This window comes from Ambystoma mexicanum, chromosome 2q (assembly GCF_040938575.1).
Source record: "Ambystoma mexicanum isolate Mex_15411 chromosome 2q, UKY_AmexF1_1, whole genome shotgun sequence".
Taxonomy (NCBI): domain Eukaryota; kingdom Metazoa; phylum Chordata; class Amphibia; order Caudata; family Ambystomatidae; genus Ambystoma; species Ambystoma mexicanum.
In genome coordinates, this window is record NC_090924.1 from 1,029,640,259 (window position 1) to 1,029,664,551 (window position 24,293).

At 52.5% G+C, this 24,293-nt stretch overlaps 1 protein-coding gene across 5 annotated transcripts in view; it reads right to left on the bottom strand.

Moving 5' to 3' along the window:
• Nucleotides 1–24,293, bottom strand: part of ADAM22 (ADAM metallopeptidase domain 22) — a 1,877,697-nt gene that overhangs the window by 848,040 nt on the left and 1,005,364 nt on the right. The window lies entirely within an intron of this gene.

The following is a 24,293-nucleotide window of genomic DNA, read 5'->3' on the forward strand; positions in this document are numbered from 1 at the left end:
TCTGATGCTTGTAGTGTGTACTGGTTGTGGGTGTCCAATTGCCCTTTGGGAGTGGCTTAGAGGGAATGCATATTATGAGCTAGAAAGTAGAATTTAAGCATGTTAGAGAGGGGAGCAGACATTAGCGATCATGATGGCCATCTGGAGTAGCTTGTCCAGTGTAGCCATGCAGATGTCCTAGTAGTGCTGAATCCAGGTGCATCCTACAGTGGAGGAGTCATCTGGCAGTGGGCAACACCTAGGGGCAAAGTTACTCACCATAGTCACTACTATACAACTAGTCCATACTTCTGATATGTTCATCTGTATTACTGCATAAGACATGGTGTTACAAAGGCGGAGTGCTGGCAAAGTGTGGGCTTGCTGTGGAACTGGTGGAAGAGTTTTTTCTTCCTGACCATTGTGAGGCAGAGCGCTAACCTCAAAACCGACTTCCCGACGCGGAGCGTCGCAGAATCCTGGCAGAGTGTTAGCTGAGTGGTAGCAATTGGAATAGATGGAAGCCTTGTTAGGCCATCACCAAAGAACCAGACGTCAAGCCCTCCTCGATTTGATGGCTTAACATGGTAATTCTACAATCCTCACCTCAGTTCCCGCCATGGGATGAGTGTCGGTCCCTGGAAATCCGGCAGACCTCCAGACTCTCAAGGTAATCAAAGTAACCCTTATGCTATGCCCTTTGAACCCGCTGACTTACCGACTTTCGTATCTACCCTGTGTGTACAGCTGCCCCCGGCAAACTTCATGACCTGCACCAATCAGCCTACAATCGGTGTGTTAACCCTGATTGGTAGTACGGATGATGGGGCTGAGGAGGGTGAGAGCGCGAACAGTACAGTGGTTGATGGCATGATCCCTAAACAGTACTCTGGTGCTACAGACTCTGAATCTTTTAAAAGCCCTGTACCCCCCAAGACGTTCACCTCAGCAGCTGGACACTCTTGTGAAAAAGGGTGGCTCCTCCATTTAAAAGAAGAAGCAAATCTGTGGAAGATGCAGGGATGCTTAAATGGCACTTTAAGCGACAGGACCAGTCGGCTGCAATCGTTGTAAATCAGCTAACATTCGAGGGCTCTCCCACTGACGAGCGGGACCCAATGGGAGCTTCGGGATGCTTGGGAATTATCAAAAAAAGTGAGGTTGAACCCTCCGAGGTTGAGGTTGAACCCTCCGCTCAAAAAATGGATGAGGCAATCTTACTGCCATCGATATATTGGAAAATGTTGAGCTAAGTCCCTCCCCTCTCTCTCCCCTCAAATCCAAACACCCCCAGATCCCTAAGACCCAATCGCCAGTTGAGGTGGAAGCCATCCTTCACCCAATGAAGGACGCCGCAGTGTGCTCCCCTGACCTGAGGAAGTTGAGCGACACTGCACTAACCACTCATGAGTTATTGGCATCAACAATCGCCTAACCTGGAAAGTATTTGTCCAACCATTCAAGTTTCACGTGCGGAAGAAGGAGATAATTCACACAATAGATCTATGTTGGCCGCAAGGCTAACAAAGAACATTGCAAAGTTAGCCCTACGTCTGAGCATGAAAGCTGGCAGTCGTGGTGGAAAGTCGTGGTTCACAAGTTCTGGAGCAGGTGAAGAAAGAGATCTGGATCTTTCCATCCCTGATAAAAAGCTTAAAAGCGATAATCACCAGGAGGGTCCTCACACTTCAAAATTAGCAGCAAATACCTCATAGGCAGTTCCTCATAAGCCTAAGGGTCCTCAGCCATGTGCAGGTGGTGGTCAATCAGGAAGCTGTGACCAGTCCTGGATCTTCAGTCGTCATTGGATTCTTCTCGTGACCCAATTTATTACATGGAAACCAGAGAAACCCCACCTCAAAAATTCAAACAAAAGTTGAAAACAAACTCCAAGAAGATACAGAGGTACATAGTGAGGCCACACAGATAACTCAGTTGCAAACTAGTATTCTCTCACCAGTTACTATCAAACTGGCTCCTTTCCGAAAGCTCTATGAAACTCTAAGTGACAATTACAAAGAACAAACCACCTTGATTGCACTGATGCACACCAAACGTATTCACGTGGAATCATTCATAGAGGCAAGCAGAGAAAGGAGGAGTAGGAAAAAGGAAATGGAGGGTGTGATTCTAAAAACCATTGTTGACCTCACTCAAGAGGCCAGGACCGACAAAAAAAATCTTCCTTGAAGGAGTGCGACAGATTGCCTTGCAGTCAAACTGCCAGGACCTTTATAATGGAAAAAACAAGCTGATCCACAAAGAGCCATTCAATTATCCCCAAACCCTTTTACTGCTACGGTGAGTGTCAATTGCAATCCTCAGACAGCTTGTTTGGAAGCCTTACTGACTTCACCTTTGATGGAAAACCAGGAAAGGGCTCAAAGTGCCCAGGTGGGTAAAATCCATCAGGCGCCAATAGTGGTTCTGATTCAACTACATCGGTCTGCAGAAGCAGAGATAATTCAGGTTTTTGAGCCCAATGAGCCCTCGAGTGTCCTTGATCCTGCAGATATAATGGAAGTGGATTGCGACATTGAACATCTAAAAATCTCTGTAGAGGTAAACAACTTCCCAATTTTTGAGAAAAATAAAATCAAGACAAAAGTTCCGGAAGTGACGAAGAAAACAGACCAACCCAGGAAACCTAAAAACATGTCAGTAACAAAACCGGGGAAAGCTTGTGGATCCAGGAGTTTTCTAAGAAACCTCAAGAGTCCTTTTGGGTGCTTTTACAGCACCAGCCAAAAAAACTGAAAAAGGCACACAACACGAGAACATCCCTGAGCGAAAGTGCTATAGACGTTATTGAAAATACAAATATGAGTTCAGAAGACCAGATTGAGTCGGAAAGCTTTGAGGGTCCACTGCTCCAACTGTCCACATATGAAGAGGGTGAATTGGATTGTTATCTTGCTGAGTCTTTTACTGTAAACAACTCCCCAAACTGAACCCTCAAATGGAGGTACGGCAGAGTGAGCAACCTGCAGTAGGAAGCTCTAATATTTCCTGTTCTTAACCCTGGCTGAGAGGCGAGCAAGGGTGATTGGACTGCGTGATGAATCCCCAAAAGCCTCTAACATCATGGAAAAAGTGATCATGAAATCCAGATTAGATCGCTCCTTGGTCCCTCTGGCCAAGGAATCCACAGAGGGAGATGAAGTGAATAACACTGACTATGTTGTAACTTTCGAATGGATACAGAGGGCACATGATGGTTTAATACTAAACCGTTCTAACATTATGTGTCTATTCCATCATGTACCCAGAATGCGGGTGATTGACTCAAAAGACATTAGAATTGATTATTTTGATGAGAAAATGAAAACCAAGTGCATCTGCACATAGTTTCCGTCTCCTTGACCTCACTGCTCTTGGACGCCAGGGATGAGCTTTGCTCTCTGGGTTTTGACTTGAAGGAGAGTGATAAGCTTTGAAGAGGGAGGCATGGCTAACAGCCATGGAGTAGAGTGACTCTGAGGTTTGTTCCCACCTTATCTGGCATAATCTGACCGAAAAGCATGCTTAATCATTGGAACTACTCTGGAAAAGAAGTGACTCTAACTCTAATGGGTTTCAACAAACTGATATGTGGGGTGAATCCGCACTACAGATGTATGCATTTGAGATGGGAAAAGATGAGCTCTGATGGGATTGTGCACTTCTGCTGCTGGGTATTAACCGAAGTTGATTGCCTGAAGAAAGAGAAACGTAGGGAAAAATGTGTTTTTTGTTTATTCCAGATAGTATGATGACCGGGGTGGAACATTGTTGATGCTTTTTAAAACTGAGGGTAATTTTATATATGAATGACTCTGGGGGATTATAGATTTGGTTTAAATGATAGGGTACTATTACTCTAGAGCATATTAGTTTGGTCTTCTTTTAATAGATCACATATTGGTATCTACTGCTCAGTTGTAAATTTTAAATAGAACACATGTTTGTTTAGAGTAGGTAAATAGTTTTAGGGGGGGAAGTATGTTACGGAGTCTGTTTTCACATAATAACAGGTAATTTGGGGTATTTTTAGGGTGAGAATATTGAACTCTATTAGCAATTTGTGTTTTATGCAATAACTAGATGGATAGTCTATGGGCCTCATTACGAGTATGGAGGCAGCCATGCCCTTAATAAGGGCATGGCTGCCTCCATACCGGATTTCAGTACCGGGTTCTGTGAATGAGGAATTACCGGGTCATTCCGACCTTGGAGGACCCGGTAATTCCTCATGCACAAAACCATTCCCCATTCCCATTTGAGCCCCCACAGGGCTCAATGGGAATGGGGATGGAGCTAATAACGGGCCCGCTAATAACGGGCCCGTTATTAGCTTCTTGGTCCCCTCGCGGGACCCGGAAAGGACATCTGGTTTTACCAGACGTCTGTTCCGGGTCCCGCTAGGGGACCTCGTAATCAGGCATCCCATAATGAATGGTGCCGGTTCCGTACCGGCACCCTTCATTACGGGAGCGCAAGCCTCGTAATGAGGTCTTATATCTTTTAAAAATTGCCACTGATTTCTGAAGAGTGGTTATGACGGTCTTGTTTTGTAAATATTGTAACTCTTAGTGAGCCTGATTACTATTGGGCTCTTTTTATTCGATTCATTTATATGTTTTTGTCTTTTGTTTTGTTGTTTGTTTGTTTGGAAGGGGTTAGAACTTCTTCTGCTCTGATTCAATTTTTTATCACTCTATTGTTGTTTGATCTTTATTTTTGTAAAGAACATTTTATCTGTGTTAAATATATGTTGGAAAATGGTGATATTTAAACTAAAAAGTACCATGATATGGGTTTGTTCACTATAGGTACTTGGAATGTCAGAGGTATGAAGTGTCCTTCTAAAAGGAAGAAAATCTTGTCCATGATTTGGAGGGAAAGGATTGATGTGATTCTATTACAAGAGATGCACTTTGAGGATGGCACCGAGAACCTCCTTACTAATTCTAGATATACGAAAGTGTGGCTTGACTGTTATTCCACAAATTCACAAGGTGTTGGGATCATGATTAGGAGAGGGTTGGATGTAAGTGTGGATAAGATAGTTATGGATGATGCAGGTCGAGTCATTTTAGTTGACCTGATATATGAAGATAGAATGTTTACTATCGGCTCTGTTTAGGGCCAAGTGCAGCGTGGGTTCCTTTTTTTTTGACTCTCTGACTAAACTTTTAGTTGATATGAGGGGGGAAGTAGTCATTTTAGGAGGGGACTTCAATTGTGTTATGGACTTTAGGTTAGATAGATCTTCGACATGCTCTTTTACAGGCCAAAAATCTAGTAGAGAATTTCGGGATTTTGCAGAAACATTTGATTTAATAGACTCTTGTAGGTTTTTGCATCCAAATATGAAGGAATTTTCATTTTATTCCCAGTTCACGATTTCTTTTCAAGGATTGACTACTTACTCACTTTGGATAGATTGGTTGAGACAATAATTGAAGCTAGGATATGTGAGTGGCATCTCTCAGATCATTCAATGGTTGTGGTTAAATTACTTCTTAATCCACGCTCTCTGGATTCTGCTAGATGGAGACTAAAACCATTTATTCTGAAAGTGGAAAGTGCATTAAAGTCTCTTTCCAATTTTGTGTCAAATTATTTCAACGATAATAGAAATTTGGCTGACGGTCTAGTGATGTGGGATGCATTTAAAGCCTCAGGTAGGGGTTAATTGATAAATTGGACAGTTAGAGAGAGGAAGGAGAAGTGAAAATGAGAGATCTTGAGCTGGAACTGGGAAGACTACAATCTGTTTATGCACATACTGGATCTGTGAAAGACCATTTAAAGATAAACAGATTTTATGAGCAGTTACGTCTAGAGTCTGAGGTTCAAGCTGACCATGGAACATTTTAATCTAAGCAATGCTTTTGGGAGAAAGGGGATTGTGTGGGTAAATTGCTTGCAAATAGATTGAAGGGTTTGTGTGAGAGGTCCTTTGATCAAAAATTAAAAAATGAGTCTGGTAGAATTATTGTAAAAAGAAAATAAATTAGTGAATGTTTTGTACTTATTATGCATCTTTATATACTGAGGAACATGATCTGTTGGAAAATGAGCTGGTAGAGTTCTTTGACAAGATTGAGGTTCCTTGTCTATCTAATGAAGCCAGAGAATTTCTAGATGCTCCTATATTGGTAGAGGAGGTGTTGGAGGCTATTAAAAAGTTGAAGGCTGGAAAGTCGCCTGGCCCAGATGGGTTACCGACTGAGTTTTACCAAACATTTACTGAGCAGTTGGCACCAGAGTTATGTGAACTCTACAATCGGTTTCTTATGGAGGGTACTTTATGCCCCTCTATGAGAGAAGCAGTGATATCAGTGATCCCCAAAGATGGGAAAGATGTATCGAATTGCTATAATTTACGCCCCATATCGCTTCTGAATGTGGATGCAAAGATAAGACTCTGGTCAGTTTTCTGAAGCAAAGTCATGGATATGATAATATCAGGACCCTCTTACATATTTTAAATTCGTCATCCACAGGATCAGATGATTTACCCTTTATATTTCTAGACACTTAGAAGGCATTTGATATTGTGAATTGGGCTTTCTCCAACTTTACTTTGGCAAAGATGGGTTTTAGACCCTTATTCATAAATGCTGTTGGAGCCTTAGTCGGGTATCAGTGCCAGGGTCTGGGTAAATGGGGATCTTTCAACTTCTTTTAGATTATTTAAAAGGTACGCATCAGGGATGTCCCTTATCGCCTTATCTGTTTAATTTGGATCTTGAACCGTTTTTAACATATATTCAACAGTCCTACTGTTTGGCAGGCTTTAAAATTGAAGAGATTGAAGTTAAGATTCCGGCTTATGCAGATGATGTAACAATTGTTCTTGATAATCCTGAAGTAGGGAGTGGCATTTTAAGGAATATGATTAATGAGTTTGGTAGACGCTTGGGTTACAAATTTAATTTAGAGAAGACTGTTGTGTTCCCGGTTCGGGATACTCCAGTGCGTAGACAGTTATTAGATTGGGATTGTAAGTGGGAAAATTATCAGGTGAAATATTTAGGGGTATGTTTGTCCAGGGATATGAAAGGAATGGCTGGACTCAATATTGATAAGATTTTAGAAAACACTAGGAGGGTAATTCATAGAAATTCGCACAAAAGTGGCGCACGCGGCTGGCACACAGTGTCCCTGTGCGATACACAGCGCCAGCCGCGTGCAAAAAAATCCTTTTCATCGCACAGCGTATTCATGGATTTTAGCCTCCGAAACCAGCCGTGGCGCAGAGTGGCGCAGCGACCCTGCAGCAGCGCCAGTTACGCCCCCAAGAACGCCCTCGCACAAGGAAAAGCCTTCAAAATACCCAAATCATCGCAAAGGGCTGCGCTAACCCTGGACCAGTTCACAGGGCTGCCAAACAGCAAACGCCAAGCGGGGAACGTGTATTTCAGTGGTTCGCGGGAAGTTTCACACACGTTTGTCCTGGGTACGTGTACATCAGGGGTGCGTGGGAAGTAACACACGCGTTTCCATCAGGGCACGTGTATTCCAGGGGTACGCAGGAAGAATCACACGCAAAAGCAGCAAGGTACGTGTATTCCAGGGGTGCGCGGGAAGTATCACACGCAAAAGCAGCATGGTATGTGTATTTCAGGGGTGCGCAGGAAGTATCACACGCGATTCCATCAGGGTACGTGTATTCCAGGGGTGCGCAGGAAGTATCACACACAAAAGCAGCAGGGTACGTGTATTCCAGGGGTGCGCGGGAAGTATCACACGCAAAAGCAGCAGGGTACGTGTATTTCAGGGGTGCGCAGGAAGTATCACACGCGATTCCATCAGGGTACGTCTATTCCAGGGGTGTGCAGGGAGCACCACACGTGAATTGCACGTTTGGGTCCTCCCAGGTGTTCCCTCTACACCCTCCACGGCCCCTGCAGGCGGCCCACACCACAGGGGCCTACCCTGCACATGTCCCGCAGGCAGCCCATGCACCATGCCCATGCCCCCCAGCAAACCCACATGTCACCTTGCACTACTGCCCACCAACGCATGTCCCCCTGCACCCCCAGCCCCCAGGGGCACCCTCCACCAGGCCCCCACTCATGTCCAACTCATGTCTCCCACCACCCCCACCCCCCAGCAGTGCAGTGCACCCTCCACCAGGCCCCCACTCATGTCTCCCATCATCCCCACCCCCCAGCAGTGCAGGGGCACCCTCCACCAGTCCCCCACTCATGTCTCCCATCACCCCCACCCTCCAGCATCCAGGGGCACCCTCCACCAGGCCCCCACTCATGTCTCCCTGCACCCCCAACCCCCAGCAGTGCAGGGCACCCTCCACCAGGCCCCCACTCATGTCTCCCACCACCCCCACCCCCCAGCAGTGCAGGGGCAGCCTCCACCAGGCCCCCACTCATATCTCCCATCACCCCCACCCCCCAGCAGTGCAGGGGCACCCTCCACCAGGCCCCCATTCATGTCCAACTCATGTCTCCCTGCACCCCCACACCCCAGCATCCAGGGGCACCCTCCACCAGGCCCCCACTCATGTCTCCCTGCACCCCCAACCCCCAGCAGTGCAGGGCACCCTCCACCAGGCCCCCACTCATGTCTCCCACCACCCCCACCCCCCAGCAGTGCAGGGGCAGCCTCCACCAGGCCCCCACTCATGTCTCCCATCACTCCCACCCCCCAGCATCCAGGGGCACCCTCCACCAGGCCCCCACTCATGTCTCCCACCACCCCCACCCCCCAGCAGTGCAGGGGCAGCCTCCACCAGGCCCCCACTCATGTCTCCCAACACCCCCACCCCCCAGCAGTGCAGGGGCAGCCTCCACCAGGCCCCCACTCATGTCTCCCATCACCCCCACCCCCCAGCATCCAGGGGCACCCTCCACCAGGCCCCCACTCATGTCTCCCACCACCCCCACCCCCCAGCAGTGCAGGGGCACCCTCCACCAGGCCCCCACTCATGTCTCCCACCACCCCCACTCCCCAGCAGTGCAGGGCACCCTCCACCAGGCCCCCGCTCATGCCTCCCATCACCCCCACCCCCCAGCAGTGCAGGGGCACCCCAGGTCCCCACTCATGTCCAACTCATGTCTCCCTGCACCCCCACCCCCCGTCATCAAGGGGCACCCTCCACCAGGCCCCTACTCATGTCTCTCTGCACCCCCAACCCCCAGCAGTGCAGGGCACCCTCCACCAGGCCCCCACTCATGTCTCCCACCACCCCCACCCCCCAGCAGTGCAGGGGCACCCTCCACCAGGCCCCCACTCATGTCCCCCTGCACCCCCACCCCCCAGCATCCAGGGGCAGCCTCCACCAGGCCCCCACTCATGTCTCCCATCACCCCCACCCCCCAGCATCCAGGGGCACCCTCCACCAGGCCCCCACTCATGTCTCCCACCACCCCCACCCCCCAGCAGTGCAGGGACAGCCTCCACCAGGCCCCCACTCATGTCTCCCAATCTCCCCCACCCCCCAGCATCCAGGGGCACCCTCCACCAGGCCCCCACTCATGTCGCCCACCACCCCCACCCCCCAGCAGTGCAGGGGCACCCTCCACCAGGCCCCCACTCATGTCTCCCATCACCCCCACGCCCTAGCATCCAGGGGCACCCTCCACCATGCCCCCACTCATGTCTCCCTGCACCCCAACCCCCAGCAGTGCAGGGCACCCTCCAACAGGCCCCCACTCATGTCTCCCACCACCCCCACCCCCCAGCAGTGCAGGGGCAGCCTCCACCAGGCCCCCACTCATGTCTCCCACCACCCCCACCCCCCAGCAGTGCAGGGGCAGCCTCCACCAGGCCCCCACTCATGTCTCCCACCATTCCCACCCCCCAGCAGTGCAGGGCACCCTCCACCAGGCGCCCACTCATGTCTCCCATAACCCCCACCCCCCAGCATCCAGGGGCACCCTCCACCAGGCCCCCACTCATGTCTCCCTGCACCCCCAACCCCCAGCTGTGCAGGGCACCCTCCCGCCCCCACTCATATCTCCCACCACCCCCACCCCCCATCAGTGCAGGGGCACCCTCCACCAGGCCCCCACTCATGTCTCCCACCACCCCCACCCCCCAGCAGTGCAGGGCACCCTCCACCAGGCCCCCACTCATGTCTCCCACCACCCCCACCCACCAGCAGTGCAGGGGCAGCCTCCACCAGGCCCCCACTCATGTCTCCCATCACCCCCAACCCCCAGCATCCAGGGGCAGCCTCCACCAGGCCCCCACTCATGTCTCCCACCACCCCCACCCCCCAGCAGTGCAGGGGCACCCTCCACCAGGCCCCCACTCATGTCTCCCATCACCCCCACCACACAGCAGTGCAGGGCACCCTCCACCAGGCCCCCACTCATGTCCCCCAGCCAACATGTCAACACAATCTAGATCCCTGGCCCTTATGGTCAGCCTCCAAATGCCAAACACCCACCCGAGTATTGCATCCACCCACTTAGAAATGGCAATAACATGATAGAACCCCAATTGCAAGTTTGGAAATGAACACATGTCCCTCACATACACCCAATGGGTGTCAGTGAATGTCAAAACCCATATCATGATATGCATGAAACCAATGAGATGATACTACATATTGAAGTTTGAAGAAAAAATATGTATTAAAAGCAACATAAATTGAATCAAAAATAAACAAACAATAATGGAAATTTTGAAAAAAAAAACAGCAGGTCCGTGAAATAATGCAAAACCACAAATCATAATCCAAAGGAAAGGTGTCCAAAGTCACAGCCCACAAAAGTAAATCCAATGGAAAATTAAAATCGAAAACCATTGCTCCATGGGTAAATCATTAAAAAAAATGAAAATCCAAAAGTCAACTATATACAGATAAACAATCCAGGGTCCATGATCCCAACAGAAGAAATGAAACCTATCTAATAACACTACCTAAAAAAAAGAAACTATATACAAAAATGTGGCCCATTGTCCAAAAGGTCCAAAAAAAATGCAAAACCAAAGGAAACCTAACACTAACTACAGAACTATTTACAAGGGCAGCGGGCTAGTCCGACGGCTCACTTCGGGATGTTCCGGGCCAGGGCATCATCGAACTCCTGCTCAATGTCACGGAGGCGGTCCTCCTCCATGGCCCCGAGGGTCCGCAGGGCGGTCGACATGTTCACCCCAAACTCCCTGCGGATTGCCTCGAGGCACTCGGCCCGCCTCAGAGCCCTCCGCATGGAGTACTCCGCCCTGATCATCGTGAGCCATGCCTCTTCGGCCCGCTGCCGCTCCGCATCTATGGCGTGGCCCAACCGCTGCCACACGGAAGACACTTCCCGTCCTGGGTCCTCCGGCCGATGCCTGCCCCTCCGATGTCGAAGGCCCCGAGCCTTCATGGCTCCCACCACGTTGCTGCTGCTGCTGTGCCTCTGCCCGTGCACTGCCTCCTGCTGCCTGCACATCCTCCGCTGGCTGGGGTGCAGTCATTGATGTGGCCACCCCTGCTGGACGTCCGACTCCCGACTGTGGCAGGGATGCCTCCTCCACCAGCCTGGCCGCACCGTCAGAGGCAGCTCCACAGGGCACCCAGGTGACTAATGGGTGGGAAGATGGCACGGAGGACGACTGGCGCATAGGGGGTTCAGTTGAGGAGGGGGTCTGAGCAAGCCCCATCAAATGGAGGAATTTGGCCTGGGTGACCTGTCCCAGTAGGCCGACGCGGTCAACGAGCCATTCAAGATGACGTGCAGTCTCCTCATGAAAAGACTGCAGATCACCTCGCATGGCCCGTTGACGCAATGCCACACCATTCAGGACAGGCTCAACCCGGACCCGGATAGCCACGTCCGCAGGCAGAGGAAGGGCAGTTGTCGTGAGCTCATCCCCTGCCTGAAAATGGGTCTGGACGTAGGCATCCCTGCTGGTGCAAGATGATGCAGTGACAGGATCAGGAACAGGATTGCACACAGGCACCTCTGCGGCGACCTGTGCTGCCTCCTGTCCCTGGTCCTGCACTGCACCACTAGCACCAGTGGAATCCCCACCTCCAGACCCCATCTCTGTTGCTTGCACGGCCTCCTCCTCCACCAAACCCCCCACCAACCTGGATGACTCCGTGCCATCTTCCCCTGTTGGGCCCTGTGGGGTCCCAGCTGCCCCTTCTGCTGCGACTCCGACCTCCGCCTCTTGGACCTCCCCCCGGAAGCTGCGGCCTGGGACGTGGCACCGGACTCCTCACTCCCCGACGAGATCACAACCTGGGAGGGGAGCCGGGCCTTGCGTCTCCAGCTGGCGGTGCGATCCCCGCCGCTGTACTCCACAGCACCTTCTCCGCCCTCTTCATCAGTTGACGCTGCAGACAGGGAGAAATAAAACACAGGCATCAGGGCACTGTACAATGGACACATACACACATGACAGTTGTACATGAGTGGCATTGGCAAACCTCAGACATGGCATCACAATTGCCAACACACATGTCATTTCAACTTGCACACATGAGCCATACCACAGCCACATCGCAACTGCCAGCACCATCCATACACATACAACAGCATAAGCAGGCAAAGGTGAGCCAGACATCACATGCAACACAGGGAGTGCACTAAACATGCACGCACACCACCACATTTGCATGCATGTGTACAGCTCAGCCAACTGTCGCAGTGTTCAGATGGGCATCCATGTCACATCTGCCAATCAGGCTTCCACATCCCGCTGTCACATGCATCCATGTTGCATCACTGTTGCACCCTTGTCAAATACACACACATGCACATGTACACAGTGCTGATACATGCAGCTGAAAACAACATACATGCGTGACATCACGAACATGCCTACTTACATACACATTCATCCAAACATGTGTGCCCACACAACTGCATTTGGCATGCAAGCCTACACACACAAGCACCATCCATGTCTCACACATGACAGCCCTCGCATGTGTTAGCCTCACGGCCCTGTACACCCCCACCCATACTCGGCCCCATACAAACAGATGTGCAACCGGCACACTACTGGCACATCACCACACGCACAGCTTACAATCATGATGCATGTACACTTACCGCTCGACTCCAGACGGGTCTGCCTCTCAAGGACCTGGACGTGGAGCGCTGGGGATATGCGTTCCAGGACCCTCATCTGATCTTCTGACAAGTGGCCCTGGCGCCCCTTAGCATCCGCTGCCTTCAAGAGGCGCCGGGCCTTGTTCAGGGTCCTGGACCTGAAGTCCTCCCAGCGCTTCTTGACATGTTGGAAGTCGAGGACTGCCACCCCCTCCACGTTGATGGCAGTCACGATGTCCGTCCAGATCCGAGTCCATCCTTCCTTCTCGGCGCGCATACTGCCTCAGGACTTGCTCCACCAGGACACCAACTTCCCTGGCACTGAAGCTGGTGCCCCTCTGCCTCTCTGGCCGGGGGTTGTCAGTGGTGCCAGATGTTGCAGTGCCCGACATTTCAACCCCAGAGGCAGGAGTGGGTGGGCAACTGGGTCCTGGGGCTGGGCTGTGGAGCGATGGAATCCCAGTCGGGAGTCTTCGGTTCCAGCAGGGGTGGTCACAGCAACAGCACCCCTGGCTGATGTGCAGGCAGCAAATGGCAGGGCACGTGGGCAGCAGGCAGTCAGGCAGCAGCAGATGGCAGGTGGGAGCGTGCTCAGGGCTCTGGGGGGCAGTAAATCGGCTTTCTGGGCAGGAGCATGGTCTTCCGTGTGCTTACGCGTGGCCAGCTTGATACAGAGTGATTTGGCACGTGAAAATCCTGCACGTCTGCATGTAATTCGAGGAAAGGCCATTAGCGCGTAAGTGCGTCTGCACGCATACGCGATTTCATTGGCCCAAAGGCCCCCATGCGCGGCTATGACGTCATGCGCATGGCCGTAGAGAATGGCGCGTGTAAAAAAAAAGATACACGTCCGAGTGTCAAAGCGTGTAATTGGTGGAAATGGCCTCATCGCGTATGCGCGTCTGTGACGTGTGTATAAAAGGTACGTGTAGAACGCCATTTCCTTGTACGTGCTTTTCGTGGAGAGCGAGTGGGTGAAATCTGTACTTCTTGTCGGTTCACATGCGATTTACTTCACGGCGTTTCAAGTTCGTACTCCCTGTTACCTCTGACAGCTTTTTCTCTTTTCCTCTTTTTCCTGGGCCTGTTTCCTCAAACAGCGTTCCCTTCTACTGTTGTCCTGTCTCCTCAGACAGCGTACAATTCTTCTTTTGGCGGGGGTGTTGCCAACACGCACACGTGCATATTTTTCACGCTTTTGTTCCTGGCAGACGGTGAGTCGCGCACGTATTTAACATCTGTGCTTGCCCCGTGTGTCGCATACCCCTTCAGAGGTCATTCTAGGCTGCGTGTGACACGCATACGTTCATTCTTGTGTTTCTGTGTGCCACAGCGTAGTGCAGGTTTATTTTTCCACACACGTGGTCTAGGAGGGGTTGCGTGCACCTTACTTCCCTTTTTTTGGGGTGCCTGTGCGTTGTGTGACCCGTCATCTTTCCCCAGGGGTGACATACAGCCTTACTAGAGCACTAGGGTACGATTACCATCTGGTACCCAACCCCTTTGACCCCCAATTGCCCAGGACAATAGTTCACATCGACTCCCATACGCACAATAACATCAGTGCCATGGCTGGGAGGCGAACAAGCCATAAGGGTGGCAAAGGTGGCCGAGCCCCAAGTGGTGGCCGTGGTGGATCCGGTAGGGGACGTGGCCGTGACTTGCAGGGTGCCCCTAGCCTCCCAAGTGTGGAGGAGCAGTCAGGGACACCCATGCCCCTCCCCCTGGTTGAGGGTAACGTGGCTGACACCATCCATGCTCAGCCCTTGTTGGACCAGCCCAATGTGGAACCAGACCTGGCACAGGGTGACTCCATGGCTGACTTCCCGGTCAGCAGGTCTAGGCCACGTGCGTCGGTGCACGTTGGTGTCATCAGGCCACGTGGATCAGGGGCAGCTAGGTCATCTGCTGCCCCGCGTAGGCAGGCTGGGGAGGCTGCAGGGGCAGCTGCGGCTCCATCCACCCCACCTCTCACACACCCAGCCAGGACAGTGTCGGTCCAGGTCCATCCTGCTGACATTCCCCCTGACACCATCACACTTGAACTAATGCCTGCACCAACTCCCATGCTGAGTGTGCAATCCCACACTCCTAGTACAGAGTCCACCGGGGCTCCTGCCCCTAGTGTGCAGAGCGGCATAGGACACTCAGGATCCCCACCACCTTCCAAGCGGAAGAGGAAGAGTGCTCATCCAGTAGAGGCTGATGCCCCAGACACGGCTACACAGTCCGGCCCGTCAAGGAAGCCCAGTGTTAGGGAGAATTCTCTGTTTAGGCTGAATTTCCTAAACTAGTGAGTCCCCCAGCAGCTTTGCTGGATTTCTGGAGTTTGTTTTTTTCCATCCTGCCAAGAGTGAGACTCGTTTTCTCCCACTCTTGGACACGAATGTGTGTAATTCCTTTGAACGTCAATGTGTTCTATGGGCTATGGGGTCTTTTACTCCATAGGGTCGCATATGTTTTACTATGTGTGTTACAACGCACCCTCCGTGCCATAGCACTGGGGCGTCCTAGCGGACCTCCATCATAGCCTCCATACCTGGGGACTGACTACTGTCTCCCCGGGCATGTAAAGTCACCATTGGCTTTACTAGACCTAAATTTACTAACAGAATTAGTACAAACCATCCTATTGTGGACGTACAAGTAGGGGTAATTCGATTACTCCTGGGTCTGTTATTCGAGGGGGCACTGTCCCGTCCCCCCTCGTCGAGTTTTGGCTGGTGGCAGTGGAAACTACTTGTTATATTCGACCCCGAATATAACCCTATGGGATTCTTCCCATTGTTGGAGATTGATACTTTTCCTCGTTAATCTCTAACATACCACCGGTTTACTTATCTTAAATAAGTCTATCGGATGGTATTTTCTGCCAGAACTCGGTTTTTAAAATGGCGTCTCTGTTCGTCTCTGTGACTCCTAAACCAAAGGTTGAGCCCTTTGTTCCACTTTTGGCGGGCTTCTGTACAGAGACCCTACAAAGTGGTGCCATGCTGTCTGGGTTACCACAGGGGTGTGGGAGGGGGTTTAGGCACCCTGGACTGAGTTGCCTTGCCAACTGCGGTGCACTCTGGTGTGATTGGCCCAAGTGGTGAGCCACCCCGCTCACCACTTAGCGTGTTTTGATTGACAGCTAGGCTGAATGAATGGGGGTTTTCTGCATAAAAGCAGGGCTTTTGGGACTGGATCTTCAGAAGTCGCCACAGGACCTAAGAATCTGACGAGGGTAAAGCTGAGCCGACCTGCAACGACGACACCTCCGGTGGAGCCCTGCGGAACCGACTCACCACTTCCCGACGACAGAGGACATCTCCCTGCCGGAGAGTCTCTTCCCCTGACTGGTGGGAACAACCAGTCCCCTTTGCTTTTTCTTCGCTTCAGGACGCAGTGGTCAAATTGCCCGTGCAGAGCACCTCGGCAACCAGATAGCCACTACCCCTGTACCGCGACCAAAAGGTGGTGCCTTGTGACGGAGCACTCCGCGGCTGGTCTCTTCCCTGGTGGTGCACCAGACTTCACTTTTCTTCAACGACGAGATCATCTCTACTCTTGGCAAAGACCCGACGTGCATCCACCACCAGGAACAACTGCCCCCGCCGGAGCTGTCTCTCCACAAACAAGGTACCGTGTCTGCCTGGCTTCCCTTTCTGCCGGATAGAGTGAGGTGTCTTAATCCTCGCCTTTCCCTTGGGTCACCTCCAAGCTTTCTTTAACGTGTTGTTCTGAACTGGTCCAATCTTTCCATAACAATTTGCGATAAAGACTTGAAGCGCATTTCCACTGAGACACTTTCTGGGACATATCGCCTTGCCTCTCGCCGAGTGGGCCTGGCCTCTGAACTTTGTGATCTGCAGTAGACCCTGCCTTACTTGCCTTGCATTTGTCCGTAAAGTATTGGTACCGAGTTGATTTTATAACCTGCCTTATTTTTCTCTCCCGTCCTAACGAATACTAGAGTGCCATCTAGGTTAAAGCATACACCTCTGTCTGCAAATAAGTGATGCCGGTGAACCTAGACTTGTCGAACTATTGTTAGGGGGATTGATCTTTTTCTTCGTATAGTAATTGTGATTGAAGTTGTTTGCCGTATCAGTGCCAGAGTGTTTTCTATAGATGTGTTGTTATAAATAAATACCTTTATATCTTTACACCGAAGCCTTGTTGCGTGTTTGCGAATCTGTGTGGTACAGACTGCTACCAAGTGTTTGCGAATCTGTGTGGTACAGACTGCTACCAAGTGGGTTTACTTGCAAACACCTGTAGTCCTAAATCTTTTGCAGTGGTCCAGAGGGAACTGCACAGGTTTCCGCCTAACACCCAGCTTCAATGAGGCTGCACTGAATGCACTTGTAGAGTATGTGTCCGCACATGACCGCGAAATGGTGATTGTTGCAGGATCCAAGACCACACCTGCACAACGTCAGGCATACTGGCAGACCATCGCGGACATCATAAGTGCTGGAATGACCTCAAGCGCAGGGCAAAGAATAAGCTGGCCTCAAGTCATGCCGCTACTCTAGTGACTGGAGGTGGGTCTCCAGCAGAGGACATAGAACTCACTCCACATGAGCAGGTTGCTGGGACCTACGTCACGGAGGAACAGATCCAAGGCGTGGGAGAACTGGCAGATTACGAGGCATTGTCCGGTGAGTGCACATGCATGTGTGTGTCATCCATGTGCATGGTGTGTGTGTGAGGGCTTCTGTTTGGGTGCCAGGTGAGGGTGTGTGCACCTGAGTGGTTTGTGTCACCCATGTGCCTCATTCAATACATTATGCGCACCAGCATTTGGGTATAGCAGTATCCCTTCTGCCAACATTAGACATCCAGCCCAGCACCACGCCAGTTGCCCTTGAAGTGTCATCTTGCCACAACATTGTTGCTTATTTTCCTCTGTTTATTCAGGTAGATTGTTTGCATACCACCACTTTTACTAGGCATTTCTCTGTCCTATTGTCACATGTCTGACATGGCTATGGTACAGTGGACTGGCTTTGTTTCCTGGACATGATTTGTTTAGACATGTCTCTGTGCTATAGGACCATTGTGGACTGGCAGCTCCAGGTTAAACATTTGAACCATTTCAATGAAAAAATCAATTTCATGAGCAAACTAGACTGAATGAACAATTGGTGCCCTCCTCTCCCTCTTCACTTTATGGCTAGGGTACATGCCATCTGTGTGATGGCATGTGTATTTGACCTGCCAATCACAGGCCAATGTGTGATACCACTGCTAGGCAGCATGCAGCAAATGTGTTCATCTTCCATCTTGGTGTCATCAATGTGTGCCATCTGCCTCCCCTTCACACGCAGTGACGGTGCATGCATGGGAGGGTTTTAGTCATGTGGGACATGTGTCAATCAAGTACTGTTTCTGTAGCTTCTCAGCCCTAATTGTGTGCCATAGTGCTAATGCCTGTTTCCATTTGTTTTCTTTTATGTCTTTGCAGAGGATGACGCACTTGATACTGCTGGGGTTGTGGAGATGGTGCAGGCCCAGGAGGGGTCTCAGGCCCGACCGACCATCAGTGAGGGACGTGGTGTGGTGGTGGGTGAGAACCCACAACTGCTGCAGGTCATGCTCTCAAGGGATGTCTCTGGCTGCACCTCCCCCGAGCTGTATTCAGGTGTCGATTCGGATGATGAGACCTATGTGCCGTCGCAGGCAGGTGTTCCTGGGAGGGATTCTGTTCTGTCCGACTCACCTGCACCAGGGTTAGAACCCTCAATGGGGATGTCAGTGTTGGCAGGTACGCCTTTGGTGGTTACGGATGCAGGGTCACACTCCGCAACATCTGATCCTGTTCCTGGGCCAGCAGATCAGAGGGGGAATGCAGTCCTGCAGCCTCAGGCAGTGCCGGCACAGCAAGGCGCAGTTCGCCTTGCCCCAGACAGGTGTGGTGCCCGCCGACGTGGTGGGCGTACGCCACCTGGCAATACTGCATGGGAGCAATCCATATACGGTATGGCAACCCAACAGGCAGCATCATCAGAGATGATGGCTCAGGCCATGGATAGGGTGGCCACTTCCATTGTCCCCCCCGAAAGGCTGATGGAGCGACTACAGCAGGCAACAGACTCCATCTGCCAGTCACACAGGGAGGACATGTTGGCGTCCGACAGGGACAGGCGGGCGACACTGGCGACTCTGCGGGAAGCCATTTCCATAGAGTCCCAGGGCCACAGGGAAGCCCTGAGGGTGGAACTCCTTCACCTCAGGACGACTCTTGTTGAGCTTGAGGCTTCAACAAACAGAAGGACAGAACAGTAGCTGGAGCGTCTCACACTTACGCTCTCAGCTGAGATGCAGGCAACTAGGGCGGAGGTCTGGGCATCCCGTGAGTTGTTGCATGGGGACCTACGCACAATTATCCTCCAGAATGAGACCTTCCACACCCGCATGCTTGCTGCCATGGGGGACCAGACTAGGGCTTTGCGTGGGCTGCCTCCCATAGTGTCACCACCTCCTGATGCAGCTGCAGAGGGTGAGGAGAGCGACAGCAGTGATTCTCTCACAATAGGGTAGCCGTGCAGGCCATGAGCCCATGGAGGTGTTTTTTTTTCTCGCAAGATCCACACAGGTGGGTTTTGGTGCGCACCCTGTCCTCGGACCTCCTGGGTGGTCTCCCCCACACCCCTGAGACCATTAATGGCCATTTTTTATTTTTTTGTGTTTTTGTTTTTTTTCATTTTTGTTTTTTGGACAGTGTGTTGCCTTGTGTGGCTCCCGTGGGCATACGCTGTATTGTGACTGGGCACATGCAGGCTTGTCATGAATTTGGTTCAGATGCTTGGGTTTCTGTGACACACACCCCTCCTGCTTCTCGTTTCCATGGGCTTGCAAAGGGTGTGCCCAAGTGACATTGACGTACATGGTGACATTGGACTCCCATTTGATGTGTGGGCAGTCTGTAGTCAATACTGTGTATACATTCATTGTGCATATTGTTGCTGTATTGTACACTGCATGGTGTATTGATATGTGCCTCTGCATCCATCTCATCCTCCTAATTTGCAGGTCCATTTCTCATGTCTTCACAAGGCGGTCCACCTTGGAACTGGAGTCCATGTTGTAAGCAGTGCACCTACACTCTTGCGTGGCGCTAACACTGTATACTTGGAAGTGTTCGAAGTGCTGGCATTATCAGGTAGTGAGGCTACCAATTTTTTAAGTCTGTAATGTCATGTTTAAGGTAGGTTGGAGGTTGTGTAGGTGATTGGTATTCTTGGTAAGTATTTGGTAATGTGTGTTGTAGGTCCTGCATTACTGTGAGCATTTTATGTGTGGCCATGTTTCCATTAGGGACACTCTAGTTGGTGACACTTGGGGCATGTTGTGGGGATTAATTTGTTTGCTCTCACATTGCATGACATGCCATGGTGTGTTGTGTGGCCCTGCCGGGGAGGGGTTGGGTGACATGGCACTGTTCTCATGTAGTATTTTGCAAGTTGGTATTCATTTCTGCAGCATGGAAGTGTGTCTTTTGATGACACTGCATTGGTGGTGTTTGTGTAGGTAGGGATGCACACATTCTGACACTTCCACATGAACAATCTCAGGCTGCTATGGTTCTGACAGTTGACTAACCCTTTGTTCGTCATAATTGTCAGGTCGAGTCATCATTGCTTATCAGATGGTATGTGCCAGGGCTGTGTGCACTCCACAGGGGTGTGATTTCTATGTGAAGTAATTAGCCACCAGCTGCGTACGGGCTGCCTCACCCCGTGCCCTTTCCCCTCCCATGCGCAGTGGGCGTGCATGTGGTTGGGGATGTGGGGGCACCACCATGTCCACAGCCAGGCCCCAGCGTGTTGCAACATTGTGCAGGACACATGCTGCCACTATGATCCTGCACACTACTGGGGGCGCATATAACAGCTGCCCACCAGAACGGTCAAGGGAGCGAAAGCTTGACTTGAGCACTCCGAATGTGCGCTCCACTATGCCACGGGTTGCAATATGGGCTGTGTTGTATCTTACCTCGGGAGGCGTGATGGGGTTCCGAATTGGCATCATCATGTGGGTGCTCAGAGGGTAGGCACTGTCCCCTGGTGAGGAGGTGATGGGTATCATTAGTGGGGTAGTGACATAACTCTGCATCTGACATGCATGCATGTGCAGTGGCATTCATACTCACCAAGCAGCCATGTATCGCCATGCCGCCCAGCTTCTAGGTCCCGGCTTAGGGTAGACATCCGGTAAATGAAGCTGTCGTGGGTGGACCCTGGATAGTTGGCATATACTGAGGTGATGATTCCCTTGGCATTACATACTACCTGCACGTTGGTGGAATGCCAGTGCTTGCGGTTCCTATAGATGTGCTCAGATGCCCTGGGGGGACGTAGTGCCACATGGGTGCAGTCAATAGCACCTAGCACTTTGGGGAATTGTGCCACACCGTAGAAATCCAGGTCGGCAGCCTGCCTTTCTGCAGGTGTCCTAGGCAGGTATATGTGCCTGCGGACTGATGGGCGTGCAGTGATGGTGTTCAAGACCTGGTGTAGGCAGCGTGACTGCGTGGCCTGTGACACCCCACCCACTATGGCACTTGTCCGCTGAAATGATCCTGTGGCCAAGAAGTGCAGTACATTAAGGACCTTCTCCAGGGGGCTGAGTGCTTGGGAGCACAGGGTGGGTGGTGTGAGGTCATCCTCCCACTCACTGACCAGGTCCAGTATTATGTGTGGTGGAAACCTGTACCTCCCATACACCTGGTCATCAGGCATCCCAAAAAGGCTGGTTCTGGGAGTGAAAATTCGGGCCCTCACTATCCTCCTCCTCCTTTGGTAACCCACAGCCACTGCTGCTAGGAACGGTATATTCATCCTGGCGTCTGAGCTTGTTTGTTGCTTGCGCGCACTTTTATGCTGCGCGGGTCGACGTACGCCTGCTTCATGCTGGCGTATGTGTTTCAGGATTGGACCATTTATTTTTCGGCGCGTTGTAGGCGACCGTGTGAATCTTCCCGCCCACCCCAGGAATACACGTAACACGCTCTCTCAGGCCCAGTCGCGAGTAAATATTCCCGCCCACCCCTGGAATACACATACCCCACTCTCACAGGCCTAGTCGCGTGTGGAAGTTCACACGGACACCGAAATACACATACCCTGCAAAATCACATGTGAAACTTCACACACACCCCGAAATACACGTACCCAGGGCAATCGCGTGTGCAACTTCCCGCAAACCCCGTAATACACGTAGCCTGCTGGTATCGCGTGTGGAAGTTCACGCGGACCCATAATACACGTACCCTGATGGTATCGCATGGGAGACTACCCGCGCACCCCAGAAATAAACGTACCCAGGCAAATCGCACGGCTGGGGGGTGAGGGTGCTGGGAGACATGTGTGGGGGCCTGGTGGAGGGTACCCTGCACTGCTGGGGGGTGGGGGTGCAGGGGGACATGAGTGGGGGCCTGGGGAGGGTGCCCCTGGATGCTGGGGGGTGGGGGTGGTGGGAGACATGAGTGGGGGCCTGGTGGAGGGTGCCGCTGCACTGCTGGGGGGTGGGGGTGATGGGAGACATGAGTGGGGGACTGGTGGAGGCTGCCCCTGCACTGCTGGGGGGTGGGGGACATGTGTGGAGGACTGGTGGAGGGTGCCCCTGGATGCTGGGGGGTGGGGGTGGTGGGAGACATGAGTGGGGGCCTGGTGGAGGGTGCCCCTGGATGCTGGGGGGTGGGGGTGATGGGAGACATGAGTGGGGGCCTGGTGGAGGCTGCCCCTGGATGCTGGGGGCTGGGGGTGATGGGAGACATGAGTGGGGGCCTGGTGGAGGGTGCCCCTGGATGCTGGGGGGTGGGGGTGGTGGGAGACATGAGTGGGGGCCTGGTGGACGCTGCCCCTGGATGCTGGGGGGTGGGGGTGATGGGAGACATGGGTGGGGGCCTGGTGGAGGGTGCCCCTGGATGCTGAGGGGTGGGGGTGGTGGGAGACATGAGTGGGGGCCTGATGGAGGGTGCCCCTGCGCTGCTGGGGGGTGGGGGTGATGGGAGACATGAGTGGGGGCCTGGTGGAGGCTGCCCCTGCACTGCTGGGGGGTGGGGGTGATGGGACACATGAGTTGGACATGAGTGGGGGGCTAGTGGAGGGTGCCCTGCACTGCTGGGGGTGGGGGTGGTGGGAGACATGAGTGGGGGTGTGGTGGAGGGTGCCCCTGGATGCTGGGGGGGGGGGTGGTGGGAGACATGAGTGGGGGCCTGGTGGAGGGTGCCCCTGGATGCTGGGGGGTGGGGGTGCAGGGGGACATGTGTGGGGGCCTGGTGGAGGGTGCCCCTGGATGCTGGGGTGTGGGGTGATGGTAGACATGAGTGGGGGCCTGGTGGAGGCTGCCCCTGCACTGCTGGGGGGTGGGGGTGCTGGGAGACATGTGTTGGTGATCAGTAGTGCAAGGTGACATGTGGGTTGGCTGGGGGGCATGGCCATGGTGGATGGGTTGCCTGTGCGACATGAGCAGGGGTGCAGGGTAGTCCCCTGTGGTGTGGGCTGCCTGCAGGGGCCGTGGAGGGTGTAGAGGGAACACCTGGGAGGACCCACACGGCCAAATCACATGTAGCATTCCCTGGCACCACCGAAATACACGTACCCTGCTGAAATCGCGTGTGAATCTTCCCGCGCACCTCGGAATACACGTACCCAGGCCAATCGTGTGTGGAACTTCCCGCGCACCCGAAGTACACATACCCAGGCCAATCGCGTGTGGAACTTCCCGCGCATCCCGAAGTACAAGTACCCAGGCCAATCGCGTGTGGAACTTCCCGCGCACCCCGAAACACACGTACCCAGGCTAATCGCGTATGGAACTTCCCGCGCACCCCGAAGTACACGTACCCAGGCTAATCGCGTGTGGAACTTTCCGCGCACCCCGAAGTACACGTACCCAGGCCAATCGCGTGTGGAACTTTCCGCGCACCCCGAAACACACGTACCCAGGCTAATCGCGTGTGGAACTTCACGCGTACCCCGAAGTACACGTACCCAGGCTAATCGTGTGTGGAACTTCCCGCGCACCCCGAAGTACATGTACCCAAGCCAATCGCATGTGGAACTTCCCGTGCACCCAGAAACACACGCACACGCTATTTTTCACACAGCGGGTGTCCGTGTTTGTCGGTACCCCTTTGCACCTCATTTGTCCTAGAGGGCCACTGTATGGACCATTCATCATGGCTGTATATGGGTGCTTTTTGTTAGCGCACATTTTGGCGCATATTTATTTCAGGCGTAGGGACGCTACCGCCTGCTTTTTTGTGGCGTACTTGTTTGGCCCTGTGCGCGTCTTTCACCGTGCGCTGGTTTG